The sequence below is a fragment of the Triturus cristatus genome, chromosome 1_2 (genome assembly GCF_964204655.1).
Source record: "Triturus cristatus chromosome 1_2, aTriCri1.1, whole genome shotgun sequence".
Taxonomy (NCBI): Eukaryota; Metazoa; Chordata; class Amphibia; order Caudata; family Salamandridae; genus Triturus; species Triturus cristatus.
Window position 1 is genome coordinate 668,978,833 of NC_140580.1, and position 19,586 is coordinate 668,998,418.

The 19,586-nt window shown below is 41.0% G+C and overlaps 1 protein-coding gene across 2 annotated transcripts in view; it reads left to right on the forward strand.

The window, feature by feature from the left end:
* The window catches only part of SH2D4B (SH2 domain containing 4B), a 1,373,617-nt gene that overhangs the window by 1,189,954 nt on the left and 164,077 nt on the right, over positions 1 to 19,586 (forward strand). The window lies entirely within an intron of this gene.

A 19,586-nucleotide genomic window follows, 5' to 3' on the forward strand; every position in this document is an offset into this window, starting at 1 on the left:
GGTCTGTTACCCAGAATCCCTTGCAAACCTAAAAAATTGTCCAAAAAAACACATTTTCCCCACATTTCTATGATGGAAAGTTCTGGAACCTGCGTGGATCCACAAAATTACACCCACCCCGCGTTCCCCAAAGTCCTACGAGAAAAATGGTACCTCACTTGTGCGGGTCGGCCTAGTGCCCGCGACAGGCAACGACGCAAAACGCAACGTGGTCACACCTCATTTTTGCAGTGAAAAATGACCCTTTTTTTGGCAAAGTGCCTAGCTGTAGTATTTGAACCCTGGCTCTCCCGGCACCTAGGGAAATCTAGCAAACCTACATATTTTTGAAAACTAGACACCCAGGGGAATCCAGGATGGGGTGACTTGAGTGCCTCCCACCAGGGTCTGATACCCAGAATCCCTTGCAAACCTAAAAAATTGTCAAACAAAACACATTTTCCCCACATTTCTATGATTGAAATTTCTGGAATCTGCGTGGATCCACAAATTTCTACCCACCCTGTCGCAGGTACTTGGGCCTCCCACACAAGTGAGGCACCATTTTTACTGGGAGACCTGGGGGAACGCTGGGTGGTGGTAAATTTGTGTGAGCCCGGTGATGTCACAACTTTCCAACACCAAAATGTGTGAAAAAAGTGATTTTTTCAGCTAAAATTGAGGTTTGCAGGGGATTCTGGGTAAGGAAACGTTGGGGGATCCACGCAAGCCATACCTCCCTGGAAGCCCCCGGATGTCTAGTTTTCAGAAATGTATGGGTTTGGTAGGTTTCCCTAGATGGCCGCCGAGAACCGGGCCAAAAACCTAGGTGACACCCCTTGCAAAACCAGATTGTTTAGACATAATTAATTGTTTGTTTCTACAGCGTGAGCATTTTGGAACAATATTGCAATGAAAATGTGACAGACATTTTGAGGTTTGCAGGACATTGGGGATAAAATAACTTTTTGAATTCACAAGAGAGACATCACCATGAACTCCCATGGGTTTACGACAATATCTACAGTTGGTGGGTTATTCTTACATGGAAAGTACACCTTGGCAGAGAAACTAAAGACAAAGATTCCTGCACAACCATCTATTCCTCAAACACACACACATACTGGTTGGATTTGGCACGAGGGCGAGTCATGGTTCAGTTAATTAAATTTTATTAACAAGAGATTTCACAAAAATGAAATGCACTGTCAATAATTAAATGCACAAAAACCAAACCAATGACTCGCAGCTCGTGAGCTGTAAAGCCACGTCAAGGCACCAACCACTTTACAGGCCATTCACACACCTTTCATACATGATACACACAAGACCATTCGCACCACCAGGCACAAAAACAACACAATTCACAAAAAGGGACAAGGTACACCCTGCTTCAGAAAGGCAAATATTACTGCACAGCCATCTAATCCTCAAGCACACACACATACTGGTTGGATTTGGCACGAGGGTGAGTGATAGTTCAGTATATACAATTGTATTAGCAAGTGATTTCACAAAAATGAAATGCACTGTTAATAATTGAAAGGGCGAGAAACTGAACCATTGACTCACAGCTCGTGAGCTGTAAACCCACGACAAGGCACCAACCTCTTTACAGGCCATTCATACACCTTTCATACGTGTGAGACATACAAAACCATTCAAACCGCCAGCCGCGGGCCCATCACATAACAAAACTCACACCAGCACACAGCGCCATTCAAGGGCCCATCACTTTCACACGCCCACATTCCTGACATAGCAACTACACAAGCTGATGAATTGCGTGGAGTGACACTCAGCTAGGAGTGTGTGTAGTGACCAGCAGTAAGTCACTACTCATACACAGCCAGCCGAGTGCCAGTCCACGCACACCGCTAGCCGAGCGCCAGTCCACGCACACCGCTAGCCAAACACCAGTCCACGCACACCGCTAGCCAAGTGCCAGTCCAGGCACACCGCCAGCCAATCGCCAGTCCAGGCACACTAGCAGCCAATCGCCAATCCACGCACACTGCCAGCCAAGCGCCAGTCCACGCACACCACCAGCCAAGCGCCAGTCCACGCACACCGCCAGTCCACGCACACCGCCAGCCAAGTACCAGTCCACACACACCGCCAGCCAAGTACCATTCCACGCACATCGCCAACCAAGTGCCAGTCCACACACACCAACAGCCAAGCGCCAGCCTACACACACCGCCATCACATTTAGGATTGTTTTAGACAAAAATAAAAACACAAACAAATCGCAAATAGATACAAATCTACAAACACAAAATCAGAAACTAAATACATTGCACTAACGCCAACCTTGAAACAGAATCACATTTTTCAAAGAATACAGACCAGATATTTCACTTTACCACTCATGAATGCTCCCAAAAATTATTTTGCGTGTGGTACGCTCTAAAACAAGCAGGGACACACAGCCCAGGTTTAGAAGGACAGTCGGGGCAGTACATACGAATCTCCTTCCGCGTACCTCTTCGCCAACAGACTCTACATCTCCTACTGGGAAAATCTTTTGAGGGTGTGGGAAGAATGTGATCAGGAAAGTGGCGATCTCTCAATCTAGCAACATCCTCCACCACTCCAACTCTAGGAACACTTACCTGTTCCACTACAACAAGGCTGCCTATTACAGACTCCTGAAACTTAGCAAAAGTCATCTTTGACTCAGGGCAAGAATCCTGGAACACAGCAAAAGCATTAAAGGTTGCCATGTGGAAAAGATGGATAGCCAACTTCTTGTACCAAATGTAAGCCTTACGAAGAGCAGCGTAAGGTTCCAACCTCTGATCTACTCTGTCAACACCACCCATGTGCCTATTATAGTCTAAAATGCACACAGGTTTGCGCGCTTCAGCGACCTGACCCCAAACATTCACAGGTGCAGTGCTTTCATCATGGATGGTATCCAGCATGTAGACATCTCTCCTGTCTGAAAACTTCACAGCAAGAAGCTCCTCGCAACGCAATGCACTGCACTGTCCCCGCACAAGCTTTTGACAAACAAGTTCTTTTGGGAAACCTTTACGGTTAGAGCAGATTGTGCCACAAGCAACAGTGTCCACTTTGGCCAATTCCCTGAACAACCACACACCAGTGTAGAAGTTATCTATGTAAATGGTTGCCTTTGTTAAAAAATCCTCTACCAAGTTCCCAAACAATTTTCTCAGTCACTCCAAAAGTGGACGGACAACCAGGGGGGTTAATCCTGGATTCCTTACCGGTGTACACCCTGAAATTAGAGACATATCCAGTCCTACTGTCACACAGCATTTACAGCTTAATTCCATAGCGTGCCCTTTTACTAGGAATGTATTGCCTAAAAACCAAGCGGCCCTTGAACAACACCAAAGACTCATCCACTGCAATTTCTTTCCCAGGAGCATAGATCTCAGAAAATCGATCAACAAAGTGATCAAGGACAGGCCGAATCTTAAAAAGACGGTCACACTCAGGGTGATCTCGTGGCAACGCTAAACCATTATCAACAAACTGCATCATCCGAAGCAGAAGCAAATACCTGTCACGACTCATGACTGCCGGAAAAATAGCAGTTGCGATCAAGGGACTAGTAGACCAATATGAAGACATTGATGGCTTCCTTAGCAAGCTCATCAAGAAAGTTAAACCCATGAACTTTTTCATCTCTTCCAGATTTGTGGGAGTCCACCGGGTAGCTCTAGAGTGTGGCTTAAGACTGGCACTGTTGTCCCTCAAAAACTGTTCGGCATACAAATTAGTCTGCTCAACAATCTCTGCCAAAAACACATCGTCCATAAACAACTGAAAAAAATTTATCGGCAAAAAGTTTTCAGTATTCACTCTACACCCTGGAACACCAGTAAAGTCTGGCAATGCCGGCTGCACCATGCCAGGAGCAACCCAGAGGTCATCACTTTCAAAGGGAAGCCTTGCAGCCGCAGCCTGCAGCCCAGATGCCTCTTGCCGCACTACACCAATGGGAAGCCTTGCAGCCCCAGGCTGCAGCCCAGATGCCTCTTGCCGCACTATCGGCACATCAGTCTCCTCCTCTAACACAGGCACTTCATCCGCACTAAGAGTATCTTCATCATCCGATGACTCCATATGGAGAGAAAACTCACTGCCAGAATCGTCCCCTGCCTCCTCTGCCTCAGATGCAGAGTCAGTCTCTGAACCATGGTCAGAGGAAGACTCAAAAAGCAAACCAACAACCTGCTGAGCAGTAATCCTGCGGCTAGCCATTATACTTACTAAGAAAGAAGACTGAACAAACAAGTCAACAACAACCAACAATGTGCAAAACAAGTAAAGAAATGTGTACCTTTATCACAAAGATCTATATACTCAAAAACTATAGAATTAACTTACAAGAGACAGCTACACTCACCAGAACCTACTCTGCAGTGACAAAGCAAAAACCAACGATATCCCACTAGAAAGAAGAAGAAAAAAAAAATTACTCACAAGACAACAAAATACACATCGAGCACAAATGCAAACAGTTTTTGACACTCAAAAACCAAACATACTGCTATTATTACACCATTTGCAAAAAACAATTCATGCAGAGAAATCAAACTCATTTACATTGTAAAAAAGTCTCATACCAAACTACACAAACAGCAGAACCACCAGTAACGAAACCGCAAACTGGAAAGAGCAAAAGCCTTCACCTAGAACAAAAAAGTAAAAAAAAAGCCATTACAATTGCAATTCACAAAAAAATTAACAAAAAACATTATAATATGCTATGTTACTACTCAAATCAGGCTAATAATAACATGTGCCCCTCTTTAGGGCGAATGCATATTATAAAAAAAATTCCCCCCTGGAAGTGACCCTTGCCCAAGGGGTCACTTCCATTTTTATGTAAACTAATTCCCTGGTGTCTAGTGGGGGTTTCTGCCTCCCCTGGGGGCAGTAAGGGCAAAAAAGGGGCCGATCTGCCCGGGGGGGGGGGGGGGCAGAATTCCCAATAAAAAAAAAATGGCCTCCGGAAGTGACCCTTGCCCAAGGGGTCACTTCCATCATATATTTTAAATGTTCCCTGGTGTCTAGTGGGGGTTTCTGCCTCCCCTGGGGGCAGAAAGGGCAAAAAAGGGGCCGATTTGCCCCCGGGAGAGGGCAGAATTCCCAATAAAAAAACAAAATGGCCCTCGGAAGTGACCCTTGCCCAAGGGATCACTTCCATCATATTTTTTACAATTTCCCTGGTGTCTAGTGGGGGCAGAAAAGCCCAAAACACGAGGCGATCTGCCCCCAGGGAAGGCAGAGTATCAGAAAAAGAATACTGTCCCCCGGGAAGCGGCCCTTGCCCACGGGGTCGCTTCCTTTACGCAAAAAAAACATCTCTGGTGTCTAGTGGGGCATCCCTGCTCCACGATCGCGACGCTGTGCGCGATCGTGAAGCAGGAATGCCCAGCATTGAGACATCAGGGGAGAGGAAATACTCTTTCCTCTCCCCTGATGCCTCAAGGCATCCTAATTTGCCCCCCCGCCCCACCGGAGGCAAAACACGTACCTCCTTCGTTGGATGCGCTGGAAGAAATGAATTCCAGCGCGTCCAACGCTTCCTGATGACATCGGCGCGCGCTATGCGCGCTGACATCATGGGGAAGCGTGGGGGGGCTCGGGGGTTGCAGCGGAAACTCTTCCGCTGCCATCCCCCTCTGTGGGGGCAAGATCGATGCCCCAGGGGGGGAGCGCCAGCGCTTCCCCCAGGGGCTGTGCGGTTCCGTCATAAGCACAGCCCAAACGATGCTCATAACACAACCGCTCCATCATGAGCATCGAAGGGGTTAAAAGACAGCACAACCCCCACACATCCAGACCCTGGGTGCAAAGATTGAAAAGATCTGCTGTCTTGTTTTTGTCTTTTTTAGGTCTTGGCCCTGGACGGCGCTCATGCACTGTCTTGAAAAGAGACCTGTTATATGTACTTTGGGGGCTTCAGCCCTCTAATATGCTTGCTATTAGATGGCTCCCTCGTTGCTCCATTATTTGTTCTCCCCATTTGCCCATGAAATGCATGCGTCATGCCTCTTATCATCTTTAGTCCTCCCAGGCCAGCAACCAATTTATTGCTAAACATATGCAGGGGCCATTTTAAGGCATTGTTTTGGGACTACTTTTTTATTACTTTGAGTGGTTTTCACAGCGCTACTGCTTTTACTCGCCGTTCTTTTTTTACTTCTTGTGTAGCCTTCTTATTTCTTTATTTCTCTTTGTCTCGCAATCCCTGTATGTTGCTCTCTCTTTTTAAACTTCAAAACTCTGTCTAGGCATCGGTTACACCTCATTAGTACCTGTTTAACACTCAAATATAGTACGAAGCAACAAAAAGGTGACCAGTCCAGCTGTACAAAAGGCTTTCCACTGTGCTGAAGTTTTACCAACTTTTGAACCTTTTGAGCTAGAAACTATTTATTTTGTTAAAATCTGCAATATATGTGGAAAATGGTGGATTATGTGGCAAATGCTGCAAATCTATAATTCAAGTAAAATAAAGTGCGGCTGCTGTACACCATGGCTCAAACATTGAAAAAGCCAATACCTCCCGTAGGCAAGACCTATTGCCTATTGACTTTTTGTTCAATGTTCCTTTAAGAGTACTGTTCGCCTCTGTCTTTTTCTCATTTTTCTATGTTTGTTTCATTAGCTTAGTTGACATTTTGCACCTTAAAAAATACAAATCAGTCTTTTTCAGTGTAATTCAAACAAATAGTTTCACGTGACCAATCCCTTACTGCTAAGATTTGTGTCTCCCCTGGTACTATTTTCTGCACTTCAATGTTTGATGTTTTACCCCACACATATTTCTTTTTAACATTTGTTCTTATTTAAGACACAACACACACTAACATCACTTAAGAGCCCAAAAATGGCTAAAAGACATTCACATTGACAACGTCAATAGCTTGGAGCTCGGACATTGATGAGACCTGTTGCCTTTGCCAATGCTTGTTTAAAAAATATGGCTCTTCAGTACTTCACCTCCTTGCACAAGACAGTGATAAGTGATAAGGATTATCAAAAGATGATTGTGAGGTTGCTTTCACTACACATGATATTAACCTGATACATGGTGAAAATGGGTAATATGCTGTGATTCTCTAAAATATATTAAATATTCCTCTACATATTGTGCACACACTACCCCCTCAGAAAAGCATAGGGCACTTACAGGAGATGTGTTCCAATGCACAGCTTCTTGTACATGCACTGCTCTGGCACAAAAGCACAAGGTACAGGTACAAGGAAGGCTGTAATCAAAAAACCTTGTTTGAATAATGTCCAACCTAAAAGCAAAAGCACCATGTACTTGGTGCCTTTCAATCACTCAAAAGCTATCCATACAAAACACCGAAACACTCGTACTGGAGCCGATCTCCTCATGATGACAATGATTTATAAAGGATAGACAAATTCCCAAAAGGGTATCCCATTGATGGGAAAGATAAGCTGACTGAAAAGGAAATGTGCTATATCCTGAATTAGGTATGATGCATTCTCTCCCTTGTTCTCTACTACCTGCTGCTTAGCCAGTTTGTGTGCGTGTGTGTGATGCCATAGAATGGTCATGTATGCCTGAGAGATCAGCTGGTGTGAGTGGGCTGATCAGTAGGAGGCTGTTCCTGGTGGGGCATTTATAGGGCATAGATATAACACCTTATCATGCAGCTAAGGGCCCTATTACGAGTTTGGTGATCCGATGGCCCTAAACAGTTGGTGGCGCTGCGGTGGCGGATCCAGCCACGGTCACACCAGCGGTCCGACTCCCCAATTACATCCTGGGCAGTCAGACTGCCCTGGGAAAGCTGACTCCATCAGGGAACTGCCGTTCCCTGGTGTTGGAGAAGCGGTCAGAGGCCGCAATATGCTTGGCAGGACCGCCATGGTCCAGCCGAGCATATTACGAGTTTCCTCTATGCCAAGGTTTTCATGGCGGTGGAACCGCCATGAAAACCCCCGGTGGAAAGGTAACAAAGGGCACCCTACAGGGCCCCCCTGTGCCTCAAACATATGTGGAGGCACACAGGGGGGCATAACATGTGCCCCTCTGTGTGCATGCACATAGGTTCCTGCACTGCATGTACTTTTGAGTCCATGCTGTGTAGGAACCTTGTAGTGCGGTCCCATTGTGGTGCCCTTTTTGAAGGCACCGCTGCCTTTAAAAGAGCCACCACCATGGGACAGCCACACTGCCCGCCTGCCAGACTACTTGTTATTTTTAATCTGGCAGGCGGGCAATATTCGTCAGAGCGGTGGCACTGCAATTCGCACAGCCTGGCAACCGCTCCACTGAAAGGTTGTAATAGGCCCCTAAAACTATTATTATTGAATAAACTTAATTATAAAATCTACATGACCTGCCTACAGAGGATCATCTTTGACTGTATGTCCACTCTGGCTAGTGATAAGGATTATCAAAAGATGATTGTGAGGTTGCTTTCACTACACATGATATTAACCTGATACATGGTGAAAAACCAAGCCTGGATGAGGATATTTGGGTTGAGGAAATGAGGAAGGATAACAAATTGAATATTGTCAAGAAATATATTGTGCAAGGCTTGCCGGCATCAAGGAGGTTATCTGGTGACATGATGAGTTTCTCAAAGATTCATGACGAATTAGCTATTGAAAATGGATTAGTTATGAGAATGGACAAAATAATTCCTCCTTTTGCGCTTAGAAATGCCATCATGGAGATTGGTCATGAGGGACATTTAGGTGTCTCATTTATTAGAAGACGAATAAAGGAGGCATTCTGGTGGCCTGGGTTTGATTCTGCTGTTGAACATTTTGTACGCAAATGTAGTAAATGCTCAAATAGTGACAAATCAGCTGTTCCTTTGCGAGTTGAATCCTGCCCTGTTGATTACCCGGTTGGTCCATGGAGGAAATTAGGGCTTGATATCATTGGTCTATTTCATGTTTTGCCCAAAGATAAATGCTTTGGTATTGTTTTGATTGACTATTTTTCAAAGTGGCCGGAGGTCAAGATGGTCAAAGAAGTCACTTCGCGAAGTGTTATTGAATTTTTAGATGGTATATTTTGTAGAGAAGGGATCCCACAGGAGATAGTTACAGACAATGGTCCTCAGTTCATTAGCAAAGAGATTGAGTCATTTTTTGGAAAATGTGGCACAACTTCTTGTCATCCAGACCTTTCTTTAACCACCACAGAACTAAACTAGTACTAGGTTTCCGTCCTCTAAAAAGTTCAAATGGACTAACTAAAGTCACTGAATTAGGAGACGTCCTGTATGCTAATAGCATGGATTGTAAAGCATTTCCCCAATTAAGTCCACCCTTAGTAGCAAGTTGGATCGCTTCCTTCACCACCCGATTAAAGTGTTCTACTTGACTATTCGACTCTGGATGGAATACTGATATTCTCCTATGGAAGAAAACAATCTTGCCTACAACACAGGTACTCTTTCACCATGGTGCAAGGGTGCTAGTGTTGGTGCTAGGCTGCCAAAACAGAGCTGCTGCAGGGGGAAAAGACAGGAATGCACCGTATTGGATAAGTGCGGTGCATTCCTGTCCTTTCCTTCTGAAGCAGGGCAGTGCAGCAAGGTAACTTGCTGTGCTACCCTGCGCCACACTTCCCTAAATATTCCCCTAAATTTTGACCCCAGACCTTGGATTAAGTTCTGACAAGCCCAGTTCTAAAGTTTAGAAACTAAGGGCCATATTTATCATACTATCACGGTAAACATCAGTCACCCCGCATCTTTCACCCCGCATGTTGTTACAACGAGGTCATTACAGTGACTGTATTGTAACAACGCAATACCATTACCCTGCAAGTCGTTATAACGACTTGTGGAGGGGGGAGAAGGTGTTGGATTTAAAATCCAACACCTTCTCCACTGTCTGCACAGACTGGAGTTGGAATAGTAAATTATACTATTCCAACATCCAGCGCCCCTCTCCACAAGTCGTTGTAACGACTTGCGGTGTAATGGTATTGCGTTGTTACAATGCAGTCGTTGTAACAACCGCATTGTAACAACTTGCGGGGTGAGGGAAAGCGGTAAAATGAGGCACATTCACTATCACACAAGCTGCACTGCTTGAAAGGTAGAACACAGGAATGTGCCACATGTAATATTTTTTGTGCATTTCTGTCCTCTTCTTGCACTGGTGTACAATGTACTGCCTTGCGCCCATGCAGACATCCTTGCGCCATGGTGCAATGGTGCCTGCATTGTAGGCACGATTGTTTTTGTGCAGGAAGGGGCACCTTCCTGCCCAGAAACAATCCTCAGAGGTATTTTCCTCTTTTGAAGTGTGCTACAGAACGCAGCACTCTTCAAAAGAGGGAACAGCAAGGAGAAATAAAGAGAATTCATCTTGTTTTGCTTCCCCTAGGTAAGCGATGCATTTTGATGCATTCCCAAGCTTACCTGTCTTGGTAAATCTGTGAATGCGCCAAAATCCATGGTTGTATGCGTGGGAACATTCTACCCATTGACGCCTTCCCAGGGCAGAATAACGTAAGGCAGTGATTTGCTCTGCCTTGTGTTACTCCAGATTTACCAAACCATGCAGAGCCACGCATGGTGGCCTCACATGGCTTGGTAAATATCATTCTAGGTTTTGTGTTGCCCTGCATCGCCTTGTGTGGCATATTGCCGATGCAAAACATTGATAAATTTATTCCCTTGCCCTAGATTTATGAAACCTTATTGTTGTCCTTGCGTCACTCAAGCTAATGCAACAACAACTCAAAAGGCTTCAATAATATTTACAAAGCCAGGCAAGAGGTGATTTTTGCTGCCTTGCATGCTTGTTAAGAAATCTAGCACAACGCAGCTGCTTGTGGTGTGTTACATTACATTTCAAGCTGGGAGATGAATTATGGGTGAACCATGGGCGTTTCCATGTATCCACTCATGGAATTTGGCACATTCCCAGATTTAATAAAGCTTGTAAACCTGGGAACGCATAACCTTCCACAGTGAGGCATGATGATGTGAAATATCCTTATCTTTTCTCATTATTTCCTCTTTCCACGTGTGGTCATTCTACAGCCCACATAGAAAGACGAAAATGCCTCTAAGAATTGTTTTGTGCTGGAAGGTTTTCCTTCCTGCACAAAAACATTTCTGCCCATAAAGCAGACACCCTTGCACCATGGTGCAAGGATGCTTGTGTTGGCCCCATACTGCACACAATGCACCAGCGCAACAAGAAAGAAGATATGCTCTATATCTTTGTAAATATGGAGTATTTTTCCTCTCTCCCTTTCATGTAATGTGGCACAGCAACTTTGCTTGCTGCCCTGCATTGCGTGAAAGATTAGTAAACTTACCCATGAGTGTTAGAAAGTATGTTCTACCTCACTGGAACAGGGAATAGCGAAAGCAGCAAGGAAATTCACTGAAGAAGACTTAAGGCAGCAAGAGGGACAGTATTTGTTCAGAGGTGTCTGAAGAAAGACAGACCATTAAGTGTTAACGGCTTTGTGACAAATGCATAGATATTTAAAGATTTCATTACTGGATTCAATGATGCCTGATAAATTAATTAGAAATGACTGATAAGGTAATTTCATTTGATTTTCAGGGTCCAAAATGTATTTAGATGACTTTATTAGCTTGAGTTTTTTTTAAATGCGTGAGCATTCTTAAAGCTAGACTCACTTGCCTGCAACAGCAGACAATTATAATTTACAAAATTCCTTCCAGGAATTATATGATTCTCTATTCCCATTGTCAAAACACTATTCAATTCAAATCTCTTAAGGTCTACTTCAAAGGGCATGATTTCGATGTAGGTCGGAGTTGCCTCTGACCGTCAACTTTTCAGTGGAGAAACTTCTCGACCACAGGTTGCCGGTTCCACACACCGAATTACGATTCAAAATGACAATTTCTCAATGGGAGCTTGTGCGGTAGGTGGAAACCGGCCTCAGCACAAGCTCTCATTGAGAAATTGCAGTTTGTGAACATCCCTGCACCAAGTGGCAGGCAGCTCATGGTGCATGCCACACGGTACAGGGATGTTCACGGACCACGCACCAAATCTCAGCATCATACTGGACTCTTCCCTCGCTATGAACCGCCAATAAACTCCATCTCTACATCATGCTTTCACACTCTCTGCCTGCTTCAAAAGACCTTCAGATGGATCCCTACTGAGTCCAGAAAGACGGTTTCCCATGTGCTCAACAGCAGCAGACTTTACTACGGCAATGCACTCTTTGCAGACATCACCCGGAAACTTCTCAAGAAACTACATAACAATCAAAACGCTGCAGCCAGACTGGTTCTCACCGTACTCCGCTGCAGCCATATAACAGAACACCTGCGAGAACTCCACTGGCTCCCAGTCAACAAAAGAAGCACCTTCAAGCTCTTCACACATGCCTAAAAAGCCCTCCACAATGCCGGACCAGCATACTTGAACCGCCACCTCTATTTCCACGTACCCATCAGACACCGCCGCTCCACGCAACTGGACCTTGCCACCATGTCACAAATACCCAAGTCCAGGATCAGAAGACGATCTTTCTCCTACCTGGCTGCCAAGACCTGTAACACCCTGCCTCTACACCTCAGGCAATCCCTGACGCTGACCCAATTCATGCAGAATCTCAAGACCTGGCTCTTCGATTAACCTCAGCGCCCAGATGGACCTGCAGCACCCCCTACAGTGCCTTGGGTCCCTCATGAGTGAGTAGTCACACTCTACAAATACTGATTGATTGATTGATCCCCCCCCATGTGCAATCTTGCGGATCCCATTTAATCTCTCTGGTCCCCATAGAAGACTATAGCATGAAACAGTCAACTATTGCTTACCACAAAATCTGAAGCCTTATTATTCTAAGGTTTAAACAGAACCTTTCACACTATTCACTGTAAATCCATTAAAAAAAGAACAAACATACATCCCATAAGCTTCTAGAACTTCCCTACTGGTATCAACCTGCAAACCCTTAACCAGTTTAGGGAGGCTTAGCCCGCAGCTTACCAGAATCTGCATAACTGTGGTGCATATTCAATAACCACCAGGAGAGTTGGAGTTGATATATCTTTAGAAGCATTCAAGAGAACACTAAGTTTCAAGAAGCATTAAAAAAAGCAGATCACTATAATGTACAAAGCAGAAAAACAAAAAAGTATTCATAATTCTCACTCTCCACATAACTATAAAAAGAAGAGCAATTAGATGAAATTGACTACTCTAATACCTCATATAGCAATGAGAAACCACACCTATCTTATACATCATAACATGAAAAGTTAATGCGTGGTTTCCGTATTCTAAATTTGAACATAACAGTGCCATCATACACATATGAGTGTAAGTGCTGTTGAAATAACCAGCAACTCAAAGAAAGAGAATGTAATATCCTCCCACCAAGTCATCACCGCCCATCACTGGGTATCTAGCTCAAAGGAGTGTAATTTGTCACTCTATCTCTACCAATAGATCTTTGAGAAAATAAATGTGGAACATGACAAACTAAGTACACAAATTATGTACATATTCCCTACAGAATAACATGCAATGTACCAGCCTTCTAGAATTATTCACCATCATACAACCTGGATTTTCCTAAAGCATTTATTTTATTATTCACCTTCTTTTGTGCCAATATTATCCATATATAGTGCTCTGGTGTTCACACAATGAAAAAAGAGGGACAAGTGATTATACAAATAAAAGGAGGGTAAATAAAAAGTAACAAGAGACGTCGTTGCATGTTGATTGGCCAATTGATTGAGTTGCAAATAATGTAATACCTTAATATTATGCAAAGAAAATTGTTAAAACAAAAATTTTGAGTCATAGAATATCGTTGACAAAAATAATTTTTTTAGGTATTTGATATAATTTGAAATGTTATCATTTTATTTAATAAAGTTACTTAAATATAGTTGTTAATAATATCTTTATTACATTATTTTAAAATATGTTAGTTAAAAAATAATTCAGATGTTAATATTGTTAGTATAATTGGTATTTTGTTTTAAATTAAAGTTTGAAATGTAATTTTTTTTATTTTTTAGGTTAAATTAGCAAATTTTAATGTTGAAGTGGGTTGTTAGGTTTGCAACCTTTGTAGAGGTGGGAAGTAAATGAAATGAATATTATTATAATTTTATATTTAATAACTTTTCTAATGGAAAATTAGTTATATTTGTTAATATGTATGCAAATTGTTTTATTGTTTACTATTAAGCTATGTATGCAAATCTGATGTTTATTTTTAATCCATATTACGCTTTTTAAACTGTTGGTAATTGTTTGTCAGTAGTGGGTTGTTGAGTTTGAAGGGATATAGGGTAGGAAGTTTATTTAGTTGAAATATTATAATATTCTTTTTTGTTTGTTATTTAATTATGACATTGGTAATAACCTGTGCATATGTTTATTTTTAAAATTGTTGTTTTAATTAGTTAATCTTTTATAGTATATTTGTATTTTGACTTTTTGAAAGTAATTAATATTTCAGTTGTCTTATTTGTTTTTATGGATATAAGGTGGGAAGTTATTACATTTAAATTGTTTACTTTATTAATACTTAATCACTTTTATTTGATTAATTTGTTAGTTATACGTTTTTAATGTAAGAGATATTAGCTTCCTAATATTTGAATTCTTCATCAATTTACTGCTAAGTGCTTTTAATAATATTTTACCTGAGATATATTTTTAATATACAATTACAATTATGCAATATTTTAGAGTTAAAGGTTCTTTCTTTATTTAAAGAAATATTTGTATATAAGTTGGAAGGTAATATGATTTGTGTGTTCTGTTTTTGTTTGCATAGAGAAGTAAGTTATATTTAAATTTTTAAAATTCTAATTATTTACAGACTTTTACTTTCATGTCATTTTTGTATATATAGTCATTTAGATGTTTTCTAGAAAATTATTACAAGTTATATTTTCATTTGCAGTTTTTTCTATGTCCAACATTTTTCCTACCATTGTGTAGGTTATAGTAGAAATAGTAAATCTAATCCCCTCCAGAGGCCAACACAATAACTTCAGCTGCTTAATCTGGAGGGAAAATTGTAAATCCAACATCTCTGGAGTTCAACACTTTCCCAACAATTTTATAGGATGGAGTAGGAATAATAAATCAAGATATTTCAAGGTACATACTTTGTGTAATGTCTAAAGAATTATTGTTTATATTTATTTATTTTACCATTGTTACTTTATATTCTGTGTTTTATTGTTTTTATTTATTTAAATTTTTATTTTTAGGGAAATGTTTTTCTTTAACATTTAATTTATTTACAATTATTGTATTTGTTTAATTAATAACTATGTGTATTTATGTTTTAAATATTGTGTTTGTAGTTGATATTTATTTTTATATTGTATATTTTGATATTTTTAAAATATATGTGTGTGTGTGTGGGGGGGATCCTCTTTTAAAATGTTATGTTAATGTTGTATATTTGTGGAATAAAAATACTTGTATATTTTTTACCTTTAAGTTGACTTACATATTTATTTAAGTTGGATATATGTATGTGTGTGTGTGAGTTTTCCGTGTTTCCCAGTCATCTACATAAGTGTTTTAATTTTAAAATGTTTCATTTAATTTCTTCAATAAATCTGTATGTGTGTTTGTATATCTAAATTCACTGAAAAAAACAAAGGTTTCAGGGGCGTTATAGTTAGGAATTGGCATTTAAAAAACCTTAGAAATTCACTGAAAAAACCATAGGTTTCAGGGGCGTTATAGTTAGCTGGACATTTCTCTCGTACAAAACCCGAGAAATTCCCCTGTTATAGTTAGTTCAGCTAACTATAACGTGCGCCCCCGCAATGCACTGATGATGACGTCACATATTACATCACTGATGACATCGTCAGTGACATCACTGATGACATCACTGATGACATCTCAAATGACATCACTGATGACAACACTGATGACATCATCCAGTGAATGTGTGTTTTTCTGAAAAATTTAAATATGTTTTATATATTTATAGTGAAAGGCCTATGGAAGAATGAGTGGGTGTATAAGTGTGTGAGTGTGTGATATTCTAGGTGCGTAACTGACTCTATAAGTGAGTCATTAAATGTATCTTACTGCAGACTAGTGACTAAACTGTCTGTATGTGTCTGTGTGTAGGTGTATAAGTGGCTGCATGGTTTTGTGAATATCTATATGAGTGTCTATATGGGTTATTGATTGGTTGTCTGAGTATCTGTATGGGTGCCTGAGTGTTTGTGTGGGTAGGGTGTGTGTGACTCTGTGCATAGATGTGTGAGTGGGTGATTCTATGGGTGCATGGTTTTAACAGTGCAACTGTGATGGATTGTATGGTTGGGTGAGTGTATGTATGAGTGTGTTAGTGATTGAATGCATATCTCAGTTGTACATGTGTCAGTAACGACATATGTGAAACGCAGTGTATATGTGTGTAAGAGTATATAACTATCTATATGTGAGAGTGTGTGATTGCGGGAGTGGCTGTATGGATGAGTGTGGGCTTGTATTAGTAATTGTATAAGAGTGTCAGAATTTGTTAGTATTTTTATGAGTAAGTGAACTTGAGTGTGTTTAACTGTATAGCTGAGTAAATTGGACTGTGTTTAATTATTTGCACAACTGACTAGGTGTGTCAGTACCTCAATGGATGATTGGCGGTGTCTGAGTGTCTATATAGGTGTATAAATGCATATGATAGTCTTGTACGGAGTGGCTGTAAGTATGAGTGACTGTACAGGTGAGTGAGTGGAGGTGTATGTAGACCTAAGAGTCAATGAGTGGGTTTGTAGTTATTGGTATTGGAGTATCTATGGTTTTCAAAATGGCCGTCTGAAATTTTGAGTCAATGTAGCAAAGCTTATATTAGGGTGTGAGAAGATGCACTAATTTATCACATGGATGACGTCATCAGTGATGTCATCAGTGATGTCATTTGAGATGTCATCAGTGATGTCATCAATGATGTCACTGACCATGTCATGAGTGATGTAATATGTGACGTCATCAGCAGTGCATTGTGGGGGCGCGAGTTATAGTTAGCTGAACTAACTATAACAGGGGAATTTCTAGGTTTTTGTACGAGGGAAATGTCCAGCTAACTATAACGCACCTGAAACCTATGGTTTTTTCAGTGAATTTCAAAGGTTTTTTAAATGCCAATTCCTAACTATAACGTGCATGAAACCTATGGTTTTTTCAGTGAATTTCAAAGGTTTTTTAAATGCTTATTCCTATCTATAACTTGTCTCTAAAGATATCATGTTTAATGATTTTGATTGGATTTCTATATTTTTCAAATTCAGTGTGTCAATTTCATTAATTATGTTTTTGTTAAAATACTTTTTTATCACCATTTTTAAACATATTTTTTCAATTAATTCTTTTAAAAATTAAAAAATATTATTTGAATTTAATGGGTTTTCCAAACATATTTTTTTATATTTTTCAAAATATTTTTTTAACTATATGTTCAAAACTTTATTTTATATATATTTTTTCCATGTTTTTGGATCCGCGCACCCTATGCGCACCGTTCTCGATCCCTACGCGATAGCATCCACGCATGGTATGCGTTGGGTACGTGTTTTGTGCGCGATCGCAATGCGACCGGTACGCGACTCCCAGCCTATACGCGACACATTCGATGTATGTAATGCAACGTTTACGCACTTCCGCGATGCGTCATCTGCGTCAATGACGCGGTAGGTGCGCGGATCCCGTGAAATATTTAACAATTAAAAAAACACATATATGTATTTCATGTGAATATTAATTGAAGACAAACTCTGAACTAGTCTTAAAAGTAATATATTTGTACATCTAATCCTATATTTCTTTTTAATTCATTTTCGCGGATGCGCGCTGGGTGCGTGCTGCGTATGCGCAGGGTGCGCGGATCCCATGTGACCTGCAAAAAAAGAGATTTGATTGGTTCATTACACGTCCTCTTCTAACTATTGAAAGACCCCACCCAATTCAATCATTCTTCTTTCACCTGCTTTGGAGGAGCATCTCTTTGCAGAGAAGAAGATTTTTTTAGACTAAGTTTACACTTAGCTCTAACTTTTTTCTACCAAAAATGGCTTCAGGGCAGCAGGCATCACCTGCAACTCCTCATACATCTGAGGATGAATTTTTGGAGGAGACACCATGCACACCACGCATTTCTTCAGTGGTGTGGACATTTTTTACTTTTCCCGAGGGGCAAACAAAGACCAATGCCACCTTGGTCACGTGCAAGATGTGCAAAAGAGTGCTGTCGCGAGGGGATCCTAACAAGAGATACTCGTGCGGCACGGCGAGTATGATGAAGCACCTAAGGACCCTTCATCCGAACAATCTTGCATGAGAACAGTGCAAACGGATGAGAAACACTCCTGCTCCTGCGCCATCCACCTCATCGCAGCCGAGCACTTCAAGAGTGCATCCATTAGCCAAAAACTTGGACATCCGTCCTCAATTTCAATATTTAAAAAGTGCTCTGCACTAAGTGCAATGCGACTTTGTGTTACGGTGAGCAGTCGATCGATCTGATCTGCCACCGGCAAGAAAGTCACATTTGCTAGTTTTTTTTAGTTTTTTTTAATTGTTCCCTGAAGTTCATTGTTTGGTTCCTCCTGTTTTTTTTGTTTGTTTTTTTGCAGAAAAACCTAAAACATTTAAAAATTGTTCAGAAACCCCCCCCCAAAAAATATAAAAGAAGAAAGAAGAAAAAAAAAGTTCTTGTAAGAATTAACTTTCCTGGTTTAAAAAAGAGCTACATTTCTTTGTTAGTGTGTGAAAGTTTAGATGAATGTATGTGTAGTACGTAATTGAGTGAATGAATGCATCAGTAGCGTATGGTGAATGTATAAGTGCAGAACTATGAGGAAGTGCTGCAGCATCAGACAGTAACCTCTTTAACTACAGTGTGCTGTAGTACTTCTGAAGCACAGGGATGCAACATATGTACATAAATATGGTGCAAATCTATGCTTCTCTCTGCACGACTGCTTAAACTGCAGCCATGTGGTGACACAGGCACCCTTGCACCATAGTGCAAGGATATATGTGTCATGAGCTGTTTGTTTTTGTGCAGGAAGACACACCTTCCTGCACAAAAACAATCAGTAGAGGCATTTTTCTCCTTCAATGTATGCTGAGCATTGTAGCATGCATTGAAGATATAAAAATGTGGAGAAATGAAAACAATTCTCCTTGTTGTGCTTTCCTACACCAATTTTAGAATGGTGCAGCATTCACACACAAATTGAGATTCATGATTTCTGACAAATCTAGACATGTGTCTTTTTCTATGAGTATTCAGTGCAATCATGCACAACAACACTTATAGAACACCCTTTCAACGAAAGCTGGTGTGCATAATGAGGTTGTATTTACATGGAGTTTAAAAAGTGCACAGAGTGCCTTTTCCTCTCTTTGTAAATATGAAAGAGTGTCTTGCGCAATACCTATGTTACAAAAAGTGACATATTTCCAGTTTAAAAAATCCTTGTGAATGATAGAAGGTAAGCACAGAGTTTTGTCTGCAAAGATGTTCAAAGAATAATGATTGAAATAATTGGGGTCCTTCAATAGCTACAATGGGAAATATTATGAACCCCTCAAATCTCTTTTTTTGCAGGTCA